Raw genomic sequence first — 26,678 nt, forward strand, 5'->3', positions numbered from 1 at the left:
GCAGTGCCTTAGTCCGCTGTGGCACTTGGGAGACCCACAATGTTGCTTCCACGATATTTCAATCAAAAAATGTTATCAAATCAAATGTATTTATATAGCCCTTCGTACATCAGCTGATATCTCAAAGTGCTGTACAGAAACCCAGCCTAAAACCCCAAACAGCAAGCACTGCAGGTGTAGAAGCAAGGTGGGTAGGAAAAACTCCCTAGGAAGAAACCTAGAGAGGAACCAGGCTATGAGGGGTGGCCAGTCCTCTTCTGGCTGTGCCGGGTGGAGATTATAACAGAACATGGCCAAGTTGTTCAAATGTTCATAAATGACCAGCATGGTCAAATAATAATAATCACAGGCAGAACAGTTGAAACTGGAGCATCAGCACGGCCAGGTGGACTGGGGACAGCAAGGAGTCATCATGCCAGGTAGTCCTGAGGCATGGTCCTAGGGCTCAGGCCCTCCGAGAGAGAGAAAAAGAGAATTAGAGAGCATACTTAAATTCACACAGGACACCGGATAAGACAGGAGAAGTACTCCAGATATAACAAACTGACCCTAGACACAAACTACTGCAGCATAAATACTGGAGGCTGAGACAGGAGGGGTCAGGAGACACTGTGGCCCCATCCGATGATACCCCCGGACAGGGCCAAACAGGAAGGATATAACCCCACCCACTTTGCCAAAGTACAGCCCCCACACCACTAAAGGGATATCTTCAACCACCAACTTACCATCCTGAGACAAGGCCGAGTCTAGTCCACAAAGATCTCTGCCACGTCACAACCTAAGGGAGGGCGCCAACCCAGACAGGAAGATCACATCAGTGACTTAACCCACTCAAGTGACGCACCCCTCCTAGGGACGGCATGAAAGAGCACCAGTAAAAGCCAGTGACTCAGCCCGTGTAATAGGGTTAGAGGCAGAGAATCCCAGTGGAAAGAGGGGAACCGGCCAGGCAGAGACAGCAAGGGCGGTTCGTTGCTCCAGAACCTTTTCGTTCACCTTCACACTCCTGGGCCAGACTACACTCAATCATATGACCCACTGAAGAGATGAGTTTTCAGTAAAGACTTAAAGGTTGAGACCGAGTTTGCGTCTCTTTTTTGCGTTATGTAATGATGTTTAATTGACGTGGAAAAGATTTTATCTAAATCCAATGACATGGTGACATTTTTTGTTGATTTCACATTGAATTCATGTTAGTTGACAACTACACCTAATGTAAATCAAAACTAGATGTTGAACTGATGTCTGTGCCCAGTGGGTTACCTCCCCATATCGGTTTCTGTGTCTTGTCTCTCAGGACAAGCACTGTCTGTTGGAGCTGGGCCTGAGTAGTGTGGAGGGCCTTCTGAGGCAGGGGATCTACCCTATCGTCATTAATATCCGACCCAAGAACAAAAAACACAAGAAGCTAAAGTAGGTGCCTGACTGACTATCTGTATTTGTGTGTGTTTACAAGACACTTTTAGATCATAAGTTATTCTATTTTTGTAGCTGTATGTTCTCTAATCCAATTTATAAACAGTAGTTACAAAGTCTATCTATTTTGCCCCATTGACAGGAAGTTGCTGACCGGGCGAGGGGAGGATGGCGTGATGCAGGAGGTGTGTCAGGCGGACGAGCAGCAGCTGGAGACCCTGCCCCTGCTCTACCACACTTTGGAATCCAGCACCTGGAGCTGCACCGAGGATCTGCTTCTCGCCATACGCAATGTCATCCACAGCCAGCAGAAGGCACTGCTGTGGGTTGAGTTGGAAAGGCTCCAATAGATCCCAATGTTATCGCCCAGTTTTATTGTTGTACTTAGCTAAATTTTATACAATTAAAGATACATTTCACACACACCCATATAGATACCTAGTTCTACCACTGTAAATGTGAAGTTTAATGTTCATATGATGAATTTAACCTTACAAGCTCAGTAGTAACGTGTCTTTATGTTTTAATGTTGTATTTCTTGTCCACCTATGCTAAACATCAGCATTAAACAACCTTCATTAGTTAACAGAGCATCTTTTTTAAATTCTTGAATAATTTATAATAATACATGGAATTTGTATAGCGCTTTTCTAACACCCAAAGACAGTAATATTAGTAGTTAGGGTTTGCCTACATTTGCCTTTGGTCGCTAGTCACAATACAATAGCTTTTGAAAGTTCTTCTAAAATTAAAGTGCATAAACTGCTTTATGGTTAGGAAAAACTTTGGCCTTTAGAATGTTGCTTTCAATACAACTGGAAACTCCGAAAAAACGAGAGCTTAAAGGCGCTGCATGTCAATACGTCGTCTGCATTGACCATACAGTATTTACTGCAATGCGGTATCCGCAAATTTTTGGCGATTTGCAGAGCAGCCCAGAGCTGTTATGAAGGAAGTTGTCAAGAAAGTGCGTTTGTGTATATCTAGGAACTCCCCCATCTACTGTCAACTAATCAACCCTCCACTCACTTTGACCTCTGCATGCCTCTGGAGACTCTGAAATTGCGTCACACCATCCATACGGTACCTTAGACCACATTTAGATCACATGATGATACCGCAGAGGTATAATAATATAATAATCCCCAATATTTGGAACCAGGACTGATCACCCAATAACTACCGTGGAATATGCGTCAACAGTAACCTTGGGAAAATCCTCTGCATTATCATTAACAGCAGACTCGTACATTTCCTCAATGAAAACAATGTACTGAGCAAATGTCAAATTGGCTTTTTACCAAATTACCGTACAGCAGACCATGTATTCACCCTGCACACCCTAATTGACAACCAAACAAACCAAAACAAGGCAAAGTCTTCTCATGCTTTGTTGATTTCAAAAAAGCTTCGACTCAATTTGGCATGAGGGTCTGCTATACAAATTGATGGAGGAAAGTGGTGTTGGGGGTAAAATAAACGACATTATAAAATCCATGTACACAAACAAGTGTGCGGTTAAAATTGGCAAAAAACACCAATTTCTTCACACGGGGTAGTGGGTGAGACAGGGATGCAGCTTAAGCCCCCCTCTTCAACATTTATATCAACAAATTGGCGGGCACTAGAAAAGTCTGCAGCACCCGGCCTCACCCTACTAGAACGAAGTCAAATGTCTACTGTTTGCTGATGATCTGGTGCTTCTGTCACCAACCAAGGAAGGCCTACAGCAGCACCAGATATTCTGCACAGATTCTGTCAGACCTGGGCCTGACAGTAAATCTCAGTAAGACCAAATAATGTGTTCCAAAAAGGTCCAGTCACCAGGACCACAAATACAAATTCCATCTAAACACTGTTGCCCTAGAGCACACAAAAACTACATACCTTGGCCTAAACATCAGCTCCACAGGTAACTTCCACAAAGCTGTGAACGATCTGAGAGACACGGCAAGGAAGGCATTCTATGCCATTAAAGGAACATAAATTTCAACATACCAATTAGGATCTGGCTAAAAATACTTGAATCAGTCATAGAGCCCATTGCCCTTTATGGTTGTGAGGTCTGGGATCCGCTCACCAACCAAGACTTCACAAAATGGGACAAACACCAAATTGAGACTCTGCATGTCGAATTCTGCAAAAATATCACTCTGTGTACAACGTAAAACACCAAATAATGCATGCAGAGCAGAATTAGGCCGATACCCACTAATGATCAAAATCCAGAAAGAGCCGTTAAATTCTACACCACCTAAAAGACTGATTCCCAAACCTTCCATAACAAAGCCATCACCTACAGAGAGATGAACCTGGAGAAGAGTCCCCTAAGCAAACTGGTCCTGGGGCTCTGTTCACAAACCCCAGGACAGCAGCACAATTAGACCCACCAAATCATGAGAAAACAAAAGATAATTACTTGACACAATGGAAAGAATTAACAAAAAAACAAAAAAACTAGAGCAAACTAGAATGCTATTTGGCCCTAAACAGAGGGAGTACACACAGCGGCAGAATACCTGACCACTGTGATTGACCCAAACTTAAGGAAGCTTTGACTATGTACAGACTCAGTGAGCATAGCCTTGCTATTGAGAAAGGCCGCCGTAGGCAGACATGGCTCTCAAGAGAAGACAGGCTATGTGCTCACTGCCCACAAAATGAGGTGGAAACTGAGCTGCACTTCCTAACCTCCTGCCCAATGTATGACCATATTAGAGAGACATATTTCCCTCAGATTACACAGATCCACAAATAATTCGAAAACAAATCCAATTTTGATAAACTCCCATATCTACTGGGTGAAATTCCACAGTGTGCCATCACAGCAGCAAGATTTGTGACCTGTTGCCACGAGAAAAGGGCAACCAGTGAAGAACAAACACCATTGTAAATACAACCCATATATATGCTTATTTATTTTTACATTTTGTCCTTTAACCATTTGTACATTGTTAAAACACTGTATATATATATATATATATATATATATATATATATATATATATATATATATATATAATATGACATTTGTAATGTCTTTATTGTTTTGAAACTTCTGTATGTGAAATGAAATGTTTACTGTTAATATTTATTGTTTATTTCATTTTTGTATATTATCTACCTCACTTGCTTTGGCAATGTTAACACGTGTTTTCCATGCCAATAAAGCCCCTTGAATTGAATTAATAATGCCGAGGTCAAAACAACTGGGAACTCGGAAAAATACGAGGTCAAATCATGACGTCAGTGATCCTAAGGTTGGAAAGTCGGAGATCTAGAAAGTCCCCCTCGTTCACGAGATGGAATTCCGAGTTGGATGACCGCTCAAATATATTTTTCCCGTTTGGCTCGTTTTTTTCGAGTTCCCAGTTGTTTCCAACGGACTGAAGTCGGAAGTAGGAGATTTCCGAGTTACCAGTTTTGAACACCGCATTCATGTTGACAATTTTGCATTTGACTAGGATATTTGGTGCATTATTTCTCAAGTGACTTTCCAAGTTAAATAAAGGTTAAATAAAAAAAAAACTAAAAGGGAATAAATATGCATGAGGACGAATTGTTTCTCTTTGAGACGTTAGGTACATCATTGAAGTATCCCTACTGTTGACCAATCGCCGATGAGGGCGTAAGACTTCATCGACCGACTTCCGCTTGCCTCGAGAGAAAATAATGGGTGTGCCTGAACTGCGGAAAAAACATGCCGAGGTCCAGAACAAACAAAACGTCACAAAATGTCATCATAATATATGCACTAACTGTTCCGTCTGGAAGCATGCGGACGCCATTAGCAACAAAAGAGAAAAAGCAACAACATGAGGAAACGTCACATAAACAGAGGTATAAATAAGCAGTCAAATGAGACTGGTATTTTGAGGTCAGTCTTATGATACAGATAATACTTTGTGTTCTGGAAAAGGTATGATGAAGAGAAGAGAGTGGATGCATTGATTATACTTATTATTATCTCATTCGGGAGCTGACTGTAAACCAAAGATGAGAAATGACTAAATCATTGATGAGTTTTTGTTTTGCAATATCTAAGTTGACTGGAGTTATGTCAGAGGTTGTTCAGTTTCCACTGTCTAGTTATGGTCCTGGACTGTTGCTTTGGCTTTACAACTTTTTCACCAAACTCGAAGTGTCATCTCTGATAACACTCTGGCTAATTGGATGTAAATGACGTCACGCTTAGGCGAGAATACGCCCCCTTGTTGCAGAGTGCAGATATCCATCCAGCCCCCTCCCTCTGGTCAACAACACAAGCTGCACAGAGAAGCAAAATGGCCGATAGTAAACTAACCGACCTCACAGCGCTTTGCAACCACCAAGAGGTTATACATGTGTAGTTTACATGAAAACTACATTCGTACGAAAGGATATACGTTAACTGAATTCTCGATTGTTAACATTTCGCCTTTTGGTGATGTTATTTCTTATTTGGTTTAGCCTTGAACTACCGTTAGATTGCTAAACTAGCTTTAGCTAAATAGGTCTGCAAGAATTTCACAAAGTACTTTATGTTTGATTCCTGAGGTGAGTAACAAACATTATTTCACACGATGTAACGTTAGGTTGTTCATTACAATGTTGTAAAATGTGTGTGCTATTTTTTTCTATCCATGTTAAGTTATAAGCGATAGCTAGTTAACGTCAGTCAGCTAAGTTAGCTACAGAGAACGTCACTGAAGTTTTATCGTAGCTTCTTTGGCCTTGTCAGTCACTTCAGTCCAAAAACGACAGTTGATTGTACAGACAAGTCATGCTGTGTGTGTGTGTGTGTGTGTGTGTGTGTGTGTGTGTGTGTGTGTGTGTGAATAATTGAGAAACACACAATTCAATTAACATTGCTATTAACTATTTTGATAGGCACGGAATACTCAGCTAATCAACAGTATATCTGTGTAGCCGATATGTATGGATGTTTTTTACATTTTGTATTTATTTATTTTTAAACTATGTATGGAGCTTAGCTTTGGGAGCTGGTTAGCAAGCCGGCAGCTGTACGTCGTGTTCCCTACTAGGCTTTACCTTTTGAGCGGCAGTTAACGACGTCAGTCGCTCGCACGAAAGGGCTATCTTACAGCTAGTTAGTGTCCATACTATTTTAACAATTTAGCTAGCTAGGGTAACACGTTTGTGTCGTTGCGTGACTTTGTTCTGGCGGAGTCTGTTTCGTCCGTTTTTTTCCAAGTCCAACGCCACCGGGTGTCCAGCTTGGGGCTACTCTGTACTCTAGCTCGAGGCTGGAATAGGCCTTGGCAAACGTCAGCGCGATACCACCAGGCAAGCTTCTGCTAGCTGATTTGTATTAAGTGGCACTTACTAGCATAATGTAACGTTAGCTATTAACGGAATTGTTTTTTATTTAATGCCGCGTATAGATCCACATAACACAGTATAAATAGTTTTTTGTACTCCAACATTAGATTGCTTGCTAGCTAGTTCTTTACCTCTGACAAATGTGAGCGGCTTAACTTGACTGCTGTCCTTAAATTGTATTTACAGACTACCACTACACAATTTGGACAAGCTCTTGTCCAAATTGCCAAAATGCCTCCCATAGCGCAAACTTGCATTGTTTTGTTTCCCATACATGCACTCAAAAGACCACATTTTCAGCTTACTAGCGTTTTTTCATTGGAGCGCTTTTGTAAAGCTGAGTCAAACAGGGGGACTAAAACTAAATGCCACCCCGTGATACCTGACCCATCTAGCCAACTAGCTCGCTCTATCCCCTGCACACACTCACCTTCTCGCCATCTCTACTAGCTCGCTAGGCCTTGACCTACGTGACAATTAAATATTTCTACCAGCAAACGGGTTCTCTTATCTACCAGTCAGGTACTGCCCAGTCTTACATTTCCTCTCTGTTGGTGTACATGTGTTGCATGTTTGGAGTTGTAATTGTTTGCTTGAAAATGAATAATTCAGGGTGGCTACCACAGACTATTGCCAAGGTTGTGTCTGCTTACTACTATAGTTCTGACAACCTTAACTAATTGTGTAAGAGTTAATTTTTGATCAACTGTTGCCAAAACGTTTTAGGCAAGTTGCAGCAAATGTGTGTAACTTGATGTTGATGCCTGTCGCCCAATATCAATGCCCACATCCATTTAAATGTGTCCAGATAAGAGAATCAGGAAAGGAACAGCAGTTCATGGAAGACAAGAAAAAGAAGAAAGAGGATAAAGAAAAGGGAATCTTCCCAGAAGGTATATAATATCCACTTTTCATCAGGAAATTAGGCCTACATAATTCAGAATGCTCTGGTATGTTCCTCAAAACAGAATTGTCTGGTGTTTGATCCAGTTTCATGGCCCATTGAATGTCAGAGCCACACTGTTCCGGCTGTGTTTTAGTTGTAGTCGTGACGGCAATAATGAGTTACTTGGCCTGCGCTCCAAAGTTGCTTGTGGTATTAGCGCTTGACATTCATTACAATCATATGTGGGCTGTTTCATGGCACTGACGGTCTTCTATACTTTCAGGTGACTGAACAAAAAGTCAAAGGTATGTTTTTTGTTGTAGTAGTCCTGTGTATACAGTACCAGTCAAAAGTTTGGATAGGCCTACTCATTCAAGGGTTTTTTGATTTATTTTTTTCTAAATTGTAGAATAATAGTGAAGATGTCAACTCTGAAAACTCATGGAATCATGTTGCAATCAAAGTGTTGAACAAATCTAAATATATCATTTATATTTTAGATTCTTCAAAGTAGTCACCCTTTGCCTCAGAGCTTTGCACTTGACATTCTCTCAACAAGCTTCACTTGAAATACTTTTCCAACAGTCTTGAAGGAGTTCCCACATGCTGAGCACTTGTTGGCTGCTTTTCCCTTCACTCTGCGGCCCTAACTCATCCCAAACCATCACAATTGGTTTGAGGCCAGGTGAGCTGATGCAGCACTCCATCACCCCCCTTCTTGGTCAAATAGCCCTTACACAGCCTGGAGGTGTGTTTTGGGTCATTGTCCTCTCCCTCTAAGCGCAAACCAGATGGGATGGCGTATTGCTGTGGTAGCCATGCTGGTTAGCCATGCTGGTTAAGTGTGCCTTGAATTCTAAATAAATCTGTGTCACCAGCAAAGCACCACCACCTCCATGCTGCATGGTGGGAACCACGCATGTGGAGATCATCCATTCACCTACTCTGTGTCTCATGAAGTCACGGCGGTTGGAACCAAATATCTCAAATTTGGACTCCAGACCAAAGGACAGATTTCCACCTGTCTAATGTCTATTGCTCGTGTTTCTTGGCCCAAGCAACTTTCTTCCTATTGGTGTCATTCAGTAGTGTTTTTATATATTTTATTTTAGTTATTTAACTGGGCAAGTCAGTTTTGAACAAATTCTTATTTACAATGACTGCCTAACCCGGGCAACTGGGCCAATTGTGTGCCTGTTTCTTTGCAGGAAATCGAACATGAAGGCCTGTTTCACGCAGTCTCCTATTTGGGCTGCAATCTGCGGTGCAGTTAACTCTAATGAACTTATTCTCTGCAGCAGAGGTAACTCTGGTGGTCCTCATGAGAGCCAGTTTCATCATAGATCTTGATGGTTTTTGACTGCACTTAAATATTCTTTGTGTTCTGTATTGACTGACCATGTCTAAAAGTAACAGTGGACTTTCATTTCTGTTGCCTATTTGAACTGATCTTGGTCTTTTACCAAATAGGTCTTGGTCTTTACCAAATAGGGCTATCTTCTGTGTCACAACACAACTGGATTGGCTCAAATGTATTAAGAAGGAAAGAAATTCCACAAATTAACTTTTAATTGATTCCAGGTCACTACCTCATGAAGCTGGTTGAGAGAATGCCATGATAGCTTTGCGCAAAGGTGGCTTCTTTGAAGAATCTGAAATGTAAAAATATAAAATGTATGTGTATCTTCAGTATTATGTATGTATATCTTCACTGTTATTCTGCAATGTAAGAATCTAGAAAAACCCTGGAATGAGTAGGTGTCTAAACTTTTGACTGGTACTGTACATTTAACACCCCTTCCATTCAAACAAGATAAGGATGAGGAGGAAATAGTCAAGTTTTATGTTATGTTACATAGCATTAGGATGCATTCAGCTTTGACTTTATTGACGTGCTTCATTCATTTCATTTTCTTTAAGTGCCCGAATTAACCAAGGCCACCTCCACGCAGTCACTAGCCACTCCTGGCTCTGTGTCTCCCAGCCCTGGCCCCACTCCACCATCGTCCCCCCTGCCCTGCAGCTGGGTTCGCTGTTCCTACGGGCGGGAACAATGCAAACCGTGGCTGTGGCCAACGGACAGCCCCACCGGAACTCAGCTATATGCCCAGAGAGGTGCCCCCACGATTCCGCTGTCAGCAGGACCACAAAGTGCTTCTGAAGAGGGGCCAGCCACCACTGTCCTGCATGCTGCTGGGGGGAGGCAGCTGTAGGGGAGACACACCCCCTCTTTCACAGGGAGATGCCCCCAGTGCAACCACATCTGGATCCACAGGTGGGTCAACATTGAAATGAAAGGATGTGGTTTGGATCTGAGATTAGCAGCAAAACGAATATTCGTCAAGTGTAATTAACATGCTGTTTTAACCTTAACACGGTCCTCAAGTTAACAAAGTATGTTTGCTGATTATCTACAGATCCCAATCTGGGTTCTCCTTCACCCCCCCACTCCTCACCCTCATCTTCAGTCGCTGCTTCTTCAACTTATGCAAATTCCACATGGGGGGTGGGCTCTGGCAGCCAGCCCCTTTTCAGGGGGCTGGGAGAAGGTGATAGTGGATGGGAGTGACCTTGAAGAGTGGCCCAGCATCGTGGGTGAGGATAGAGTGGGTGCCGAGGAGCAGAGCTGGATGGCCCCAACAACAGCAGTGCCTCACGGACTGACAAATGCCCAACAGCATCTGAGGGCAGGAGCTGGGAGTTCAGATAGTCCCTCCCCATCCCTCTTCCCCCTCGTCACTCACTGAATGTGTCCTGTCTGGTGTCGTGTGGGGCTCTTCCAGTCAGCCTGGAATTGGAGTGGCAGCTGCAGCAACAGAGGGCTAGTGCTCAACAATTCCAAAGTCTCCTTTCTTCCTGGGGCTCAGGAGAGCCCTCTCAGTGGAATTCCTGGTGCCAACTTCAAGCCTAATGCCAACCCTTCAGCCTGGCCTGCCCTTGTGCAGGATGGAACGACAGGGGTTGGTGCAGCTACCACTGAAGCTGTGCCCTCATCCATCACAACATCCTTCTCTGCCAGTACCACCCATACTCATCCACTCTCCTTTGTGAATCAAGCTAGCCATCAGCACCAACTCCATGAAATGCCTGCCAGGGATGGAGCACATCTCCATGGGGACTGGGGGGGCTTGGGGCCAGAGCTTGGAGAAGGACCAAATCAAGGAGGCAGAGAACTTGTGGACAGTGGGGTTGTTGGAGAGAGCGGGAATCTCTCTGCTTCGTCATCCTCCTCCACAACCTCTTCCTCTTCATGGCGAGCCTTGCCTCCCCCCTCTAACCTCAATACAGGTGCCTCTAAGACTGATGGGTGGGACAGATTAAGTGGAGATGCAGCTCAGGGGGAGGAGGCAAACGTGTGGGGCTTCGGCAGCCAAGCTGAAAGCTGGGTTGGCAGGAGATGAGGCATGGGTCAGGGAAGTGATGTTAGCTCAAATACCCCAGTGGTATCTCAGGGAGCATGGGATGGGGCTACAGAGGAGGGTTGGGGGCGGTACACAGAGGTCGACAGGTGTCAGGGGTTCCAGCAACCCAGCAATAGGAAGTAGCGGTGGAGGCGAGCAGCAGCAGCAGTGGTGGTGATGGCGGCATATCCCAGGATTCTGCCTCACCAACATTTGCTACTATGACAACGGCTTGGGACAATCAGAAAGGGGTTGGTGCTGTGGGGGAATGGGCAGGTCAAGGTGGCAGAGGAAGTGGAGGCCCCTCATGCTCTAGTGGAGGGGGGTCCAGGGCTGGGAGTCACAATCGGCACCAGGAGCATTCCCGCCACCGCTCCAGCAACCCACCCCCCAACCCTGAAGTGGCCTTACAGAGCATGCTCAGCCGGTCGGATCTGGATCCTAGGGTGTTGTCCAACACCGGATGGGGGCAGATCCAGGTACAGCAGAATGTGGCCTGGGACCTGGATACAGGATCAGCCAGTCAAAATGAGGGAAGCAGTTCCCCTGCATTTCCATCTCAAGCCGTTAATTCTACTGGTCGATCTTCTACTTACCCTGCAAGCAACAGCACAATGACTACTGATCCATCTGCTGGGGCCCACATGCCTACTATGAACATTGGTCCTGGCCCTGTACCTTCAAAGGGCGGCTGGGATGACGAGTCAAATTGTGCTCCACCATCCAACATGCGGAATTCTGATTCCTCCAGGATGCCAGTGGAAGATATTAATGGCAGCCAGGGAAAGACAAGTGGAGCCTGGGGCGACGTTGGTACTTCAGAGAGCCATGGCAAAGGCTGGGGCAGTGAGGAGCGGGAGGGGAGAGACCGCAGAGGGGGCGGAGGAAGTAACTGGAGAGATTTTGGAGAACGGGGTGGTGGAAGAGGGAGTGGCTGGGGAAGTGGTCAGGAGGACAAAGGGGACTGCAGGGGTTGGAAAGAGATGGGTAGGGAGGAGGTGGATGGGAACAAAGAGGGGGCGGCAACTGGGCGCAGCGTGAACCCAAGACAGTCAGTGGAGGCTGGGGGGAAGGTAGGGGCAGAAGTGGAGGCAACACAGACAAGGGATTTTGGGGTAACATAGATGAGGGAGGCCCACAGAGGAGTTGGGGAAGTGGAGGTGACATGGGTGGCAAACCGCACCAGGACTGGTGCATGAAGCCGCATTCAGCACAGATACCAAACAGCCAAGCGGCAACACTGAAAGACCCAAATAAACAGCAACACCAATCGCAGACCCAACAGCCACCAGGAGGTTTGGGCAGGTCAGGAGGTCCTCCCACCCAGAATCAGAACCAAAGCTCAGGCTGGACTGCTGACCCCATCCCTCAGAACCCTGTTGGGCCTGCTGAGGCCCCTGAACCAAGCGGGTGGGAGGAGCCCTCCCCTCAGTCCATCAGCCGCAAGATGGAGATTGACGATGGCACTTCAGCCTGGGGAGATCCCACCTGTTACAACAGCAAGAATGTGAACCTGTGGGACAAAAATAGTGCCCCCTCTGGTCCTCCACCGACACTTCAAGGCCAAACTCAACAGGGTCCACCTACATCTGTACAACAGCCACCACCAAGGAGACAGCCTGCGATCCCAGCTAACCGGGACTCAAACCCTGGCAATGCACCTGGAATGGGTAAGCTATGCCTGACTTATTCCTTCAAAGACCAACCACTTGCATTTCTGGCAGATTCTTTAATATGTTCTTCTCTGTATTACCAGGCCCAGGTATGTGGGGGGGTGGCAACCTCGTTGGACAATCTGTGGATAATGGCACCGCTTCCTGGGGCAAACTTCTGCTGCACCATCTGGCTGGGGAGACTCAGATAACTCAAGCAAAGCTGCTGGTTGGGGAAACCCCTCATCTAAATCTTGTAAGACACTTCAAGGAGTTTTCATTGTAAGGCAAATGTGTTGTTGGTGGTTACTCCTTAGGACATTGCATGACCCCTTTGTGCATGTCCCATAGGCTCAAAGTCAGTGCAAGAGAGCTGGGGCAAAGGAGAGGGCCCAGTTCCAGCCTCTCGACACTCCAGTTGGGATGAGGAGGAGGACGTTGGTGGAGTTTGGAACAGCACAGGCTCACAGATCAGCAGCAACTACAACTCTGGTGGCTGGGGGCAAGGCCCTGGGGAAAGAGAGGCAACAGCAAGGTATGTTGTGATTAGGTCTGCTTGCTAAATTTAGTTTTTATATCCTAATCTGTGAAACTATGAAAGACATCTCTGAGGGATTATGTTTAGCTACATTGCATGTTTGTGTGTTTGTTCCTAAAGGGTGGAGGTGGAGACAATTGGATGAACCCAATGACACGACAATTCAAAATATGGGACTCATGGTAAGCCCTATTAATTATGTCTCGGAAGAAAGATGGTGACGATGCATTTTCTGTTGAAGGATAGGTAGCATAAATAAAGGACATATGGATTTGCATTAGAATACTCATCAAAAGTCCAAATACAAAGTTACACCTACCTCACTTTTCAATTTCTCGAGTTATTACATAGAACTGATCAGAATGCAGAAGTCGTGTCGGAAAAACATTTGCGGGGTGTGACATAATATGGAGGACCCAGCAAGCCAGTCTATTCCCTATAATGCAAGCCCTCTGCCTATTGGCTACTTAGCTTATTCAAGCCTGTCTCAAAATACAACACTACCCCTTTAAGACAAAAAAGCTCTGTACCTGACTGGTCTTTCAAAGGTGTCTAGAAATGTACATGTTGTTCTCTTGTAGGAAGCAATCACTCCCCTATTACCGACCTATAAATTATCTATAACTGGGCTGATAATTTACTAACTAGCGAAGGAGCTCCCGGTGGTCTAAGGCACTTAATCTCAGTGCAAGAGGCTTCACTACAGTCCCTGGTTTGAATCCAGGCTGTATCACATCCGGCCGTGATTGGGAGTCCCATAGGGGTTTGGCAGAGTAGGCCATCATTGTAATTAAGCATTTGTTCTTAAATGACTTGCCTAGTTAAATAAAGGATGAAACAAATATGAACAAAATGTGCACCTGGCTACATGCAACTCTCGCTTTGATCTCAAAACAACTCCATCTACTCATGACCGCTCATGCCGTAAACACAGTCCAGTTCAAAGTAAATGGCACAGATCCATATATGGCTATGGTCTATTTGCAAATAGAGCTACTGCAGCTCTGATTTGTTTATGCCGCCCCGGGCTGTGTAGCGTACGGGCTGACTAGTGAGTGTCAATGCAATAGTATTATACTCCGATCGTTCTGCCTACATAAAAATCTTGTTTCGGTATGTTGCATTGAACGTGGCTAATATTTCATTGATTCGATCACAATTACCACAGTAAAGGGAAACATTGATAGTGTTAACAAGGAAAACTCTAGGACAGTGGTCATTCATTACTGGTGCAGTGCCTGTTGTAGCACTGAGTGGAAATGGAAAGAACGCTCATTTTATGGCTTTTAAAAGTATTGAATACAAAGTGTTGACAGCGCTAACTTAAACTTGAACCCACTCATAAAAAAATATCTTTGCTGTATTCGTTGGGTCTCGTCGTGGTTTTGAAAACTCAGTATCAACTTTGCTGTAGTTTCCTCTTATGCCTGCTACGTTACTGCAGACACTGTCATCTGAGCCATCCGATTGGCCAACGGTAGACCTATAGTGCCCTTGATTTGCTCTCTGGGCCCACTGGAAGGCAGAGATTGTGCCTTAAGACACATAAAATAGTTCAAAATGGCAACAATTCTCCTACCTGGTGCACAGGGCAGCTGAATCTGGTTCGCTTACTGGCGACAGCGGCAAAAATAGTAACAATGCTTTATCATTAGGTTTTTATTTGGCGATCGACTAGCAATGCCAACACGATCAACCGGTCGATCATGATTGACCAGTTGGTGACCACTCAACTTTCTAGAGCAGTGAAGTTATATCTTGTGCATCCCTGTGGGCTGATATTTCTGCGCGGCAGTCCCAGGGAGCTGTGCGGCATGCGTGCAGCTTAGAGGGAACATTTGGTTAGCACTGCTTGAGTCAGCCAGTTGCTGTCAACACCTATCTTACAGCTACATTAAAGTAAACTAAAGTTTTAGAAATACATAATGTCCAGTTATCAAATAATGTTACCAGTTATCTTAGCAAGCCAGCTAATTTTTTTATTTTTGCCTGCCAGCTAACTAGTCTAGCTATCAAATCACCACTGCCGACATGGCTAAGTAGTAAGCCAGAGAACACAACAAAAAAGACAGCAGATATAAAGTGAAGAGAGGGGAGACTTAACAATTGACGGCTGAGTTAGCTACCAAAGTCAGAGCCAAGGAGAGGACTTCAGAGGGATAGTCTGCATGCTAATCCAATAGTGAGTTAAAGGTGAATTTAATTAAAAAATAAACATTTAAACCATGTATTTAACAAAGTTCTCATTTACAACTGCGACCTGGCCAAGATAAAGTGAAGCAGTTCGACACATACAACAACTGTTACACATGGAATAAACAAACATGCAGTCAATAAACTGTAGGGGGAAAAAGTATTTATACAGTGTGTGCAAATGAGGTAAGATAAGGGAGTTAAGGCAATAAAATAGGCCATAGTGGCGAGGTAATTACGATATAGCAAGTAAACACCGGAGTGATCGATGTGCAGAAGATGAATGTGCAAGTAGAGATACTGGGGTGTGAAGGAGCTAAATTAATAAATACAGTATGGGGATGAGTTAGTTGGGTGGGCTATTTACAGGTGCAGTGATCTGTGAGCTGCTCTGATAGCTGGTGCTTAAAGTTAGTGAGGGAGATTTTTGCTGTTCGTTTCAGTCATTGGTAGCAGAGAACTGGAAGGAAAGGTGGCCGAAGGAGGAATTGGCTTTGGGTGACCAGTGAAATATACCTGCTGAAGCGTGTGCTGCGGGTGGGTGCTACTATAGTAACCAGTGAACTGAGATAAGGCTGTGTTTTACCTAGCAAAGACATGTAGATGACCTGGAGCTAGTGGGTTTGGCGTCGAATATGAAGCGAGGGCAGCCAACGAGAGTGTACAGGTCGCAGTGGAGGGTAGTGTTTTAAGTATCCCTATATTTCTGTTATTACTGGGCTATCACTCTGTCAAGAGTGCGCCTGCTCGGGAAGTTTGGTTGTTGATGGACCTAGCCTTGAGTGGAATGGCTACCTTGTAGTGTGTTCATATGGTATAGTAAACTTTGTTAAACTGGAACCTTGTCATTTCAAGTTAACAGGTAGTATATGGGGCTTTGGTGACAAAACGGATGGCACTGTGATAGACTGCATCCAATTTTAGTGTTGGAGGCTATTTTGTAAATGACATCGCTGAAGTCGAGGATCGTAGGATGGTCAGTTTTACGAGGGTATGTTTGGCAGCATGAGTGAAGGATGCTTTATTGCGAAGTAGCAAGCTGATTCTAGATTTAATTTTGGATTGGATATGCTTAATGTGGGTCTGGAAGGAGAGTTTACAGTCTAACCAAGACACCTGGGCATTTGTAGTTGTCCACATATTCTAGGTCAGAACCATCCAAGACTAGTGATGCTGGACGGGTGGGCAGGTGCAGGCAGCGATCTGTTGAAGAGCATGCATTTAGTAAATCCACATTGAATTTACACGGTTTCTCATCACTGCTAACACTCGATGTACCAGTTGGAAATCGAGCAGGGATCGTCAACTGGATTTAGCAGGACTAATTACATTTTTTTTTTTGAGTGGACGGTCTGGGGGACCGGAAAATAATTGCAAATCATTTGTAGTCTGCAAATGATCCACGACAAGCCCAAACAGATATATTTGACTACAACATAATTTAAAACCTTCCTTACATTTTTATACGATTCTCTTTATTATGCTTGGGAATAGTTGGAACAGATTTCCAAAATAAAACTCACTTGGAACTGATTTATTGCTGTTTTTACAGTCTTATGTCCAATGAACCATACCATATTTTTTTATATATATAGATTATTATAATTGTTTTTGCACACACATCTTGACCCAAATAAGGCCACCAGTTGGGAAACCCTGAAATAGAGCTTGCAGTCTTCACAAATAACGCTCGGCATAACACCTGGTTTCATTATGAATCCTGCCTTCCACTGGTTATACTAAACCATTGAAGTCCTCCGGGGTGAAATGAGCACTGCATACAGTAGATGTGCGCACGGTTCCCATACTCCACCAAACACACAGGAGTAGAGGCGTTGCAGTTTTTTGCATGAATTTATATGGTTTATTATTTGTGGATGCACATAGTATCTCACTATGAATTGGAATGTAATTACATGCTAGCATGGCTAGTAGCTAACGTTAGTCAACTGGAACTAGCTAAGTAGCATCAATTCTCAAGATGTTGAGAAATGGGTAGTTCTGAAGATATATTTAAGTTAGTAAATGTTTAAAAAATGCTGAAAAATAAGTGTTTATAGTGATGGTTAACCAGATTGTGACAACTAAGTTACTAAGTCTTTGATCACACTGTTACTTTGACTAAAAACTCAAGTGTCTTTTTTTTTTATAGGGCGAGGACTTGAGTCTTGATAAAAAGTTGGAAGGAGATAAGAGAGGGATGAATGACTACAGCGGTGAAATGCGGAGAGGAGGAAGAGGTGGAGGCTACCGTATGCCCAGTTCCAAAGACATGGGGCCTGGAGACATGGGGCCTTACAGTGAAAAGGTAAGTGAGTCATACTCCTGTCAAAGGGTTCAAGGTGTCCTTGAAACTGTGCTTAGCAAAGTTTGCGTGATCCGTCGATTGGCCTAGGTGGAGAAGGCTAGATATGTTGACCCTATCATTGGCTAGCCAGCTAACATCAACTAGCTTTTTTTTGTCAACTTACTTTATAGATATTTTCCTTTTAGCAGCTCTAACTTTAACTTTTTATCATTTCATATTTAACTACTCTTCTGTATATCCATTGTTCCAGATGGGTAGTCATGGTTTATTTGGTGGCAGCGGTGGGATGCCTCCATCTCGGGGAATGCACCAGCCTGGGATGCATCCCATGAACCCCTCCCAAGGGTTACGCGGACAAGTCCCTCATCAATTCTTGTCTGCGCAGGTACATTGCCTGTTGTAATGTTTTTATTTAGAAAGTTGCTCCACGTGGGGTATGAGCAGGTGCTCTAACATTCAATAACAATATATTTTCTATCTTGTCTTTAGATTACCATTTTGGAATATTGGCCAGGTTATCTAACAAAGCTTTACGTTCTTTATCCAAGAGCATTTTTCTTTCTCCAGCGTCCACACTGCTAATACACATGGTGATGCTTCATTTTTATTTTATTTCACCTCACAGGTGCCGGGCCCGATGCTAAAGCAGATACCCTCTCCTGGCAGCAGTGTTGGAGGAGTAGGTGTCGGAGGAGGGGTGTTCCCACCTCAGCTCTCCCCACAGCAACTTGCCATGCTTAGTAACATTTACCCCCATGTGCAGCAGTTCCACCTGGTAAATATTGTCTCCGCCTCGATGTTGTGGTTCAGGCCATCTGAACCATTTATCACAATTTTCAAATTTGCTCAGTAATTCAAATAATCTTGTACTGATTGGATATCAAGTAATTGCCACTGTAAAACTGCTACTACACTGGCTCTCTCAGTGGAATAGAATAGTAAAACTACTTTGTGCCTGTCAACTCCATACCCCCCCAGGCTTGTCAACTTCTTCTGCAGCAGCAACAGCAGCAGCAGCTCTTGCAGAACCAGAGGAAGTTGCCCCAGCCTATACGCCAGCAGCCTGATCCACAGCAGGTACTGAACGTCCCATAGTAGTGTAGTGCCTTATCACTATACATATAGCAGTTCGGACTAATTTAAATATTAGATGCAATAGTTGTGCTACACTTTCAGTATGTAGTAGGTTTCTAGCCAGCTTGTCTTTAGTCTCTTGATGCAATGTTTTGTTTATGTACATAGTTTTCAAACTTTTCTCTTACCCCATGTCTTCATAGCTGGCTAGAATCATGGCTATTCTGCAACAACAGAGACAGCAACAACAGGGAGTGGTGGGCGGAGGCAGTGGGAGCTCCAAACTGTCCCCATCTCTTGGAGGGGCACCAAAACAGCCGATGACAGACTCGATGCCTCACCCTGGTATGGGTGGCCCTTGTCAGATCTTCATGCCAAAACACAGGGGATGTACTCTGGTAAGTTGCTTAGGTTTGGTCTTTGTTATTATCGCTCTAACACATCTCAGTCCAATCTGTCAGTTTAGAGCAGTCTAGTCAGTATGATTTCAAAGGCAAACCATTACTGAATCATATCCAACTAATTTGTGTAAACCGTAGCTCCTATATCACTGTTGCCGTGACAAGTCTTTCATTTAAATCCCTAGCAGCTATTCCATGATGTTTGATTTCGGGGGGATTACACTGGCCCAAGTTTTATCAACACAGCCATCATCTTTGCTCATGACTGCATTGAATGAATCATATGACCATTTTTCCCCCCCCGGTATCTCAGGGCTTGCTCCCGGAGGCAACCTGTCTGGGCTGGAGTTGGGCTCCATGGTGGGGGGGATGAAGGATGGAGGAGGGCAGCAGTCCCGCTTCAAATGGATGATGGAAGGTCACTCTCCGGCCCCTTCTCCCCCAGATACAGCCCATCACAAGAATGGTGAGTCATTAAAATCCAATGTCTAGCAAATGACACGAATAATCATACCAATATAAAGCCATAAGAGGAAATGCCATGTCAAACTGACAAATTATTTGTATTTCTGTTTTTGTCTTGTGTGCTATTGCAGGTCCTTTACCCATGGCCATGAAAGTTCGAGAGGGCTCCCCATATTCACAGTATGAGTTGCTCGGGGTTGATGATTTGGGAATGCCCCCTCAGGGCCCTTCTGACAACTGGCACCGTACCCCTGGAAGCAAGATGGGCACCATGGCTGGGACATCCAGCTGGCCCCCAGGTAAGTTGCTTTCAGTACCCCTAATGCACAATTTTGAAATGGACGTATGAAACAATTGCAATTCCAATAAATGTCAATATTGCCAAGCTCAGTAGTCTTCCCTGTGGTTTCTGTGGTGACAGAGTTCCAGCCTGGAGTGCCCTGGAAAGGCATCCAGAGTGCTGACCCGGAGTCTGACCCTTACATGACCCCTGGCAGTGTTCTGGGCTCCCATGGACCCTCCAGCCTCAGTGACTCTGACCACCAGTTACTGCGAGACAACACAGGTACTCACTGTTTAATCACTGCTTCTGTGTAAGTATTGGATGAGGTTAAACCTATTGGCACACCTTGGGCTGTTGCAGGGACCGTATTACTACCACACTGGTGGTCACGAAGGCAGTCAACTGCCTGGTGGGAAAAGCATCCTCCATTCGCTATTTAAGTGCAAAGATGACATTTTTTTTAAATCCCACTGCCCCTGTTTTGGTACAGGTGCATGACAATGGTCCATATTAAATCTAAACAAATTTCACATATTTAGTATATGTAAAGACTATATTAAATCAAGGATAGTCTGATGGGTGACAATTAGGGTTGGTAAATGTCTGGACATTTTCCATGGGAAGTTGAGCCCTGGAATTTGGGGCATTTTGCTTAAACTGAACTTTTTTTTTTTGTAGCATACATATAAGGCAATTCTAGGTCTTGTGCCATATTTGGTTAAACTATCCCCAATTCATTGGACTTGCAATCCTCTGCATGCACATTCTTCCATCACATGTACAGCTGATTCTCAAGATCTTGCACACTAATGAGATTCTGTTGAGCCCACATTACTACATTGTCTGAGCCAAGGACTACATGCTTTCTGGTAAGTTTTGATTACAACACTGGGTGGGGTGAATATATTGTATGACATGATTTTTTTTGTTAACTAGTAATTAGGAGCCTACAGCAAAATGTTTAAATAATTTCTAACTTGTTAAACATTTCTGCTAGTTAGTTTTTTGCTACCATGTGGGTTTTAGTTTGCATGAGCCTGCTAACTGAGGAGTGTTAATTCACCTGTTTCCATACATATTTCATTTTAAAACATTTATCTTAGGAAGGAGTTTAATCTAACTGCTTAACTATTTATCTGTACATGGAATTGTTTTTTTTTTTTTTAAACAAACATTTTTTCCCCTAATCTTTACAGGAAAATGCCACAGGCACTATCTGATGTGTGGAGACATTTCACTGCAGCTAATGTAGAAGGAAAAGCTGTGTACATTTGCAAGTACTGTGCCAAATCATATGTGAAGAATACAACAAAGATGCAGAATCATCTGGCCATGTGCGTAAAGTTCCCTCAGCGCTCACAACAAGCAACCTCTGACAAAAGTCCCTCTACTTCTATTCGAGGTGAAAATGATGAATCAGACACCTTATCGATGGCAACGGCTCATGGTCCTCCTGGAATCAGACTTTTTTTTTACTCAATCAAGGAACGTAGTCAGAGAAATGCTGATGAATGTCTTGCTTGAGCTGTGTATGCAACTGGTTCACCTCTGATGCTCACAGGAAATGTGTATTGAAGAGATTTCTGAATGTTCTTCGCCCAGCATACACCCCTCCAACCAGACATGCTTAATCTACTAATTTGCTGGATGCAGAGTTCAAGTGAAGGTCAAGCAAATCACAGAGAAAGCAGACTGTATTGTAATCATCTCTGATGGGTGGTTGAATGTTCGTGGGCAAGGAATAATTAACTACATCTCCACCTCTCAACCAGTATTCTACAAGAGCGCAGACACACTGTTCTCTACATTGCAGATGAGCTGAAGGCAGTCATCAATGACCTTAGACAACAGAAGGTCTTTGCACTGGTGACAGACAATGCTGCGAACATGAAGGCTGCTTGTTCTAAAGTGGAGGAGTCCTACCCTCACAGCACACCCACTGGCTGTGCTGCACATGCATTGAATCTGATCCTCAAGGACATCATGGCACTGAAAACAATGATACACTCTACAAGAAAGCCAAGGAAATGGTTAGGTATGTGAAGAGTCATCAAGTTAAAGCAGCAATCTACCTCACCAAGCGAAGTGAGAAGAATAAGAGCACCACATTGAAGCTGCCCAGCAATACACATTGGGGTGGTGTTGTCATCATGTTTGATAGTCTCCTGGAGGGGAAGGAGTCTCCAAGAAATGGCCATATCACAGTCTGCCGATACGGACAGCCCCATCAAGAGGATCCTCCTGGATGATGTATTTTGGGAGAGAGTGGTAAGCAGCCTGAAACTCCTGAAACCTGTAGCCATTGCACAGATTGAGGGAGACGATGGCATCCTGTCTGATGTTGAAACTCTGCTTGCAGATGTATGAGAAGAAATGGGTAATGCCCTGCCCACTTCACTGTTTCTCCAAGCAGAGGAAACTGCAGTTCTGAAATGCATCAAAAAGTGTAAAGACTTCTGCCAGAAGCCCATACATGCTGCAGCGTACATGTTGGACCCCAAGTATGCTGGCAAGAGCATCCTGTCTGGTGCAGAGATCAACAAGGCCTATGGTGTCATCACTGTGTCTCGGCACCTTGGCCTGGATGAGGGCAGGATTCTTGGCAGTCTGGCAAAGTACACTTCCAAGCAAGGGCTTTGGGATGGAGATGCAATATTGCAGTCGTGCCAACATATCTCATCAGCCACCTGGTGGAAGGGGCTTTGTGGATCTGAGGCGCTTTCCCATGTTGCCTCCATTATCCTCCAAATCCCACCAACATCAGCCTTCTCAGAGCGCAACTGGTCCTTGTTTGGGAACACACACCAAAGCACGCAACAGACTGACCAATACAAGGGTTGAAGATTTGGTGGTTATATCCAGGCAAATTTGAGGCTTTTTGAGCCTAACTAACAGTGAAGATGAGGCCTCAAAGTCTGATGTTCAAGAGGTGGACATTGAGGATGTTCAGGGAGAAGACATGGAAGCCTGAGAGGAAGACAACCAATGCTTTAGTTTCTAGACTATCATTTTACAGATGTATGTTGAATATGTTTTTGGGAGATGAGATTTATCATTCGATATTCCCTTTTTTTTTTTTTTTTTTTTTTTCGGTGAGAACATCCCAATTCATTGAATTAAACTTCAACTCGTAACAAATATTTGTTCTATTGGAAGGATTTAATAATTTGCAATTGTCTACTTATAAGGTAAAAAGTTTGTCACCATATGGTAAATATATCCAATGCAAAGAAACACATTTAAATGCTATTAATATTCATTTGCATATATTCTCAAAAATGTGCAACCTTTGTGGCAATATTAGCCTATCACTTGTGAATGATAAATGATCACTTGTGAAAATGTTTTAGTAAGGTTTGTATCACAACTAAAGTGGCCAAATAACTTCTTAAAATTTAAGCACAATCAGTTTTAAAGGGGTGTAGAGCCTTAATAGCATACATGAGCAGTGAGTGCGTTTCAATTTTGGGGAAGAAAATTTTCACCCTGAAAATTCACCTTTTTTTATAATAAAAACATTACATGCATAATTGCATTCACTTACTTTTGATAATGGTGTTTTCCACTAATGGAACATTTGCGCTTTATAGCTGTGCTCATTGCTCTGCTTATAATGTGAAGAAATAGCCTAAATGTTCTGATCTGTTTGTTGCGTCAGCCACATTGCGTAAAAAAAAGTTTATACTGGTGGTCGTATTAATTTGGGATCTAATGCATCCCACAACTGGGGATGCAACAGCACAGGTAGGGGCATTCTCTAATATGAAACATTTTAAGATCCAGTCCAATAGTTGAGACTGAGCTGTTAACTAAAGCTGTGTAAATTGATAATTTATTGAAATTAGCTATGTTTCCCTTGTGTTCTGGGGAACACCACAATCCTGGTGGTGAGTGAGGAGGAAGTGGCTTGCTATTTTGCACATTCCCAGGTTAGCGGTGCGGATGGGGCCAACCCAGGGGCGGCCCAGGCCTCATCAGAAATGCACAGCGGTGGCTTGTAGGCTGTGTGGAAGCCAGGAGATACCGAATGTGTTTGTTAATTTACGGTCAATTACTGTGAGACCGACAGTTACTTGATTGTAAGTCACCAACTGACAGTTTCATGACTGCCACAGCCCTCGGCACAACATATGTTGTATTGCAGGATTTCTTGACACATCCTATCTCTCTGTTACAGGGCCAAACCACTCCCTCAACACCTTGCTGCCTTCACCAGGTGCCTGGCCCAACAGTGCCTCAGACAGCCCCCATGGCAATGCACACAGCACAGGTAGTGACATTCTCTAATATATGAACAACTTTAAAGTCTCATATTTGAGAGTATGAGCTGTTAACCAAAGCTCTGTAAATTGATGATATATTGAAATTAGCTATGTTTCCCTTGGTCATGCTTGTTTCTTCAGCAAAGTACTCAGAGTACAAAACCCAGCTGGCCCCCAGAGCCCATCGGACACAATAAGCCGTGGAAGACCAGTCACATCATTTCCCAGCTGCCACGCCCCCCTCCTGGACTGACCAGTCAGAAACCGGCCTCGACATCCCCATGGAGCAGCGGAGCCCCGCGTTTGGCCAGGGGCTGGGGAGAGGGGGGGGCAGTCAGGAGTCAAGATTTGGGACAGGTAATATATCTGGCTCAACCCTGTAGCGATTTTAACTCTTTCCTGGCCAACTTGATACGAAATAATTTATAGCTGTTGGGTTTTCAGAACTCATTGTAGTAAGATATTTATTAGATACCGGCTTTACAACAGAAAAAGATTGGAAGACTACCCTCTTTCTCTCTTCCGTAGGCTCAGCGTGGAGTGATGGTGTGGCCTCCAGAGGCAGCTGCTGGCTACTGCTCAGCAACCTCACCCCCTCAGGTACAGACATAATTGATAAAGATGTTAGCACTAGCACCAATGAGCAGGGAGCACCACATTACAGGGATTTGCATATTCTATGCAAATGAACCAGTGTCATGCGTGACCAAAGTGTAATTGGATTGTGAAGTTGGCTGATCCATTTAATCAATTAAGGATTGCATGAATGGCATTGGCATGAAAGGGCTGCTAAGGAAAACAGAATGGGAGAATGAAAAGGGGCAGGCAGTAGAATTAAACAGTCTCACACTTGCCCACCACAGACACACTGGTATCCCACTAAGTTTTCTGTTCCCCTACAGATCGATGGTTCCACACTACGGACTATCTGTATGCAGCACGGCCCCCTGCTGACCTTTCACCTCGGCCTGACCCAGGGCAGCGCCCTGATTCGCTACAGCACACGTCAGGAAGCAGCCAAGGCTCAGGGTGCACTGCACATGTAGGCTACTACCCCTATACACACCAACAAACACCGGGCTGCTGACTAGTGTAATGCTAAATGCCTTTAATGAAAGATTTACAAATTTGCCCTAATGTTAGCTCCCTGCAGCATGTTTTAAAAATCAGTTATTGCTCGATTTATGTCATTGCAATGATTGTATTTTTTTGCAATCTTGAGCCCCCCCCCATTTACACACACAAAGAGCTTTCTTTTTAAAAACAAGGCTTCAGATTATAATGCTGAATCAGAGCCTGATGACCATTCAGTTAGTAAATATTCTACTACTTCACATGTTTTACTAAAGGACACTGCCCTATTTTGTTTTCTCCAGGTGTGTTCTGGGAAAAACACCACAATTAGCGGAATTTGTGAGTGAGGAGGAAGTGGCTCGCTATTTTTGCACATTCCCAGGTTGGAGGTGCGGAGGGCCAGCCCAGCGGCAGGGGCAGCCCAGGGCTCGTCAGGGAACACGCACAGCGGTGGGCACAGAGGGGCTCCCGGGGAGTGAGCGAGCAGCAATAGGAGCAGGAAACAATTTGGGTGGGAACAGCGGGGAGGAGTGGTTCTGGGTAGTGTGGGGCCTTCCGGCTGGCAGAGTTTGATGGAACAGGCAGCTCTCCAGAGGCCACCTTAGCCCAAGGTCCTGGGCTTGGTATTTTTGCTCAGTGGAGTGCCAACGGGGCTGGGAAAGGGGTAGGGGGTGGGGTGGGACGGGTAGAGGGAGGGAGGTCTGGGCTCTGGGGTGGTGTGACACCAGGTTACTCCAGCAGCAGCTTGTGGGTGCACCCCAAATGGAGGACAGGCACCAAATGGGCAGCCCAGCTGCCCTGTTGCCTGGTGACCTGCTGGGAGGAGGGGCTGACTCATCTGACACACCTTCACATAAGAATATATTTAGACACACGACATACACTGGGAAACACAAATACATATATAAATGACTAAATGTAAACACAAATGCAGAAATGTGAGACATGCTTACACACATTCTCATGGCCAGACTTAAGCTATTCTATAAACATATGCAGGACTGTTAGATGTTTAAGGCCTTTTTCCATAGATGAAGACTTCAACTGCTAGACTTGAACCTGAAATTAAAGTCTGTCGGTCTGAGAGACTGGCTGGATTGCATTGTGCTTAGTAGGTGATTTGATGACAGACTTACATACACATGCACACACCAAATACAAACTAGCCTTCGGACAGATGGGCACTGTAACAGCATTATTCGCGTCATATAGGAAAACTACGTGATGCAGGACAACCTGCAGTTTCCATTCATGTCCCTTATGGAGACTGAATCAAAACACGTGCAAACACACCGCTCTGATTGATTGACAGAACTGTGTCTTATTGTATATGTTAGTGTCTGTTTTGTATGGTTGTTTTTATTTTGAACAGTGGAATACTGAAATGTAATTGTTCCTTT

The 26,678-nt window shown here is 44.3% G+C and overlaps 1 long non-coding RNA gene and 1 pseudogene across 1 annotated transcript; both read left to right on the plus strand.

Moving 5' to 3' along the window:
* The first annotated feature begins 19 nt into the window (after window positions 1–19).
* On the plus strand, window positions 20–2,010 carry LOC135566901 (uncharacterized). The gene is made up of 2 exons (XR_010462207.1): window positions 20–1,416; window positions 1,562–2,010. It is a non-coding gene; the product is annotated as an uncharacterized LOC135566901 (long non-coding RNA).
* Window positions 2,011–7,579: 5,569 nt separating this feature from the next.
* Window positions 7,580–26,450, plus strand: LOC135566902 (trinucleotide repeat-containing gene 6B protein-like; annotated as a pseudogene).
* Window positions 26,451–26,678: the final 228 nt, after the last annotated feature.

Source organism: Oncorhynchus nerka, unplaced genomic scaffold (assembly GCF_034236695.1).
Source record: "Oncorhynchus nerka isolate Pitt River unplaced genomic scaffold, Oner_Uvic_2.0 unplaced_scaffold_3016, whole genome shotgun sequence".
NCBI lineage: Eukaryota > Metazoa > Chordata > Actinopteri > Salmoniformes > Salmonidae > Oncorhynchus > Oncorhynchus nerka.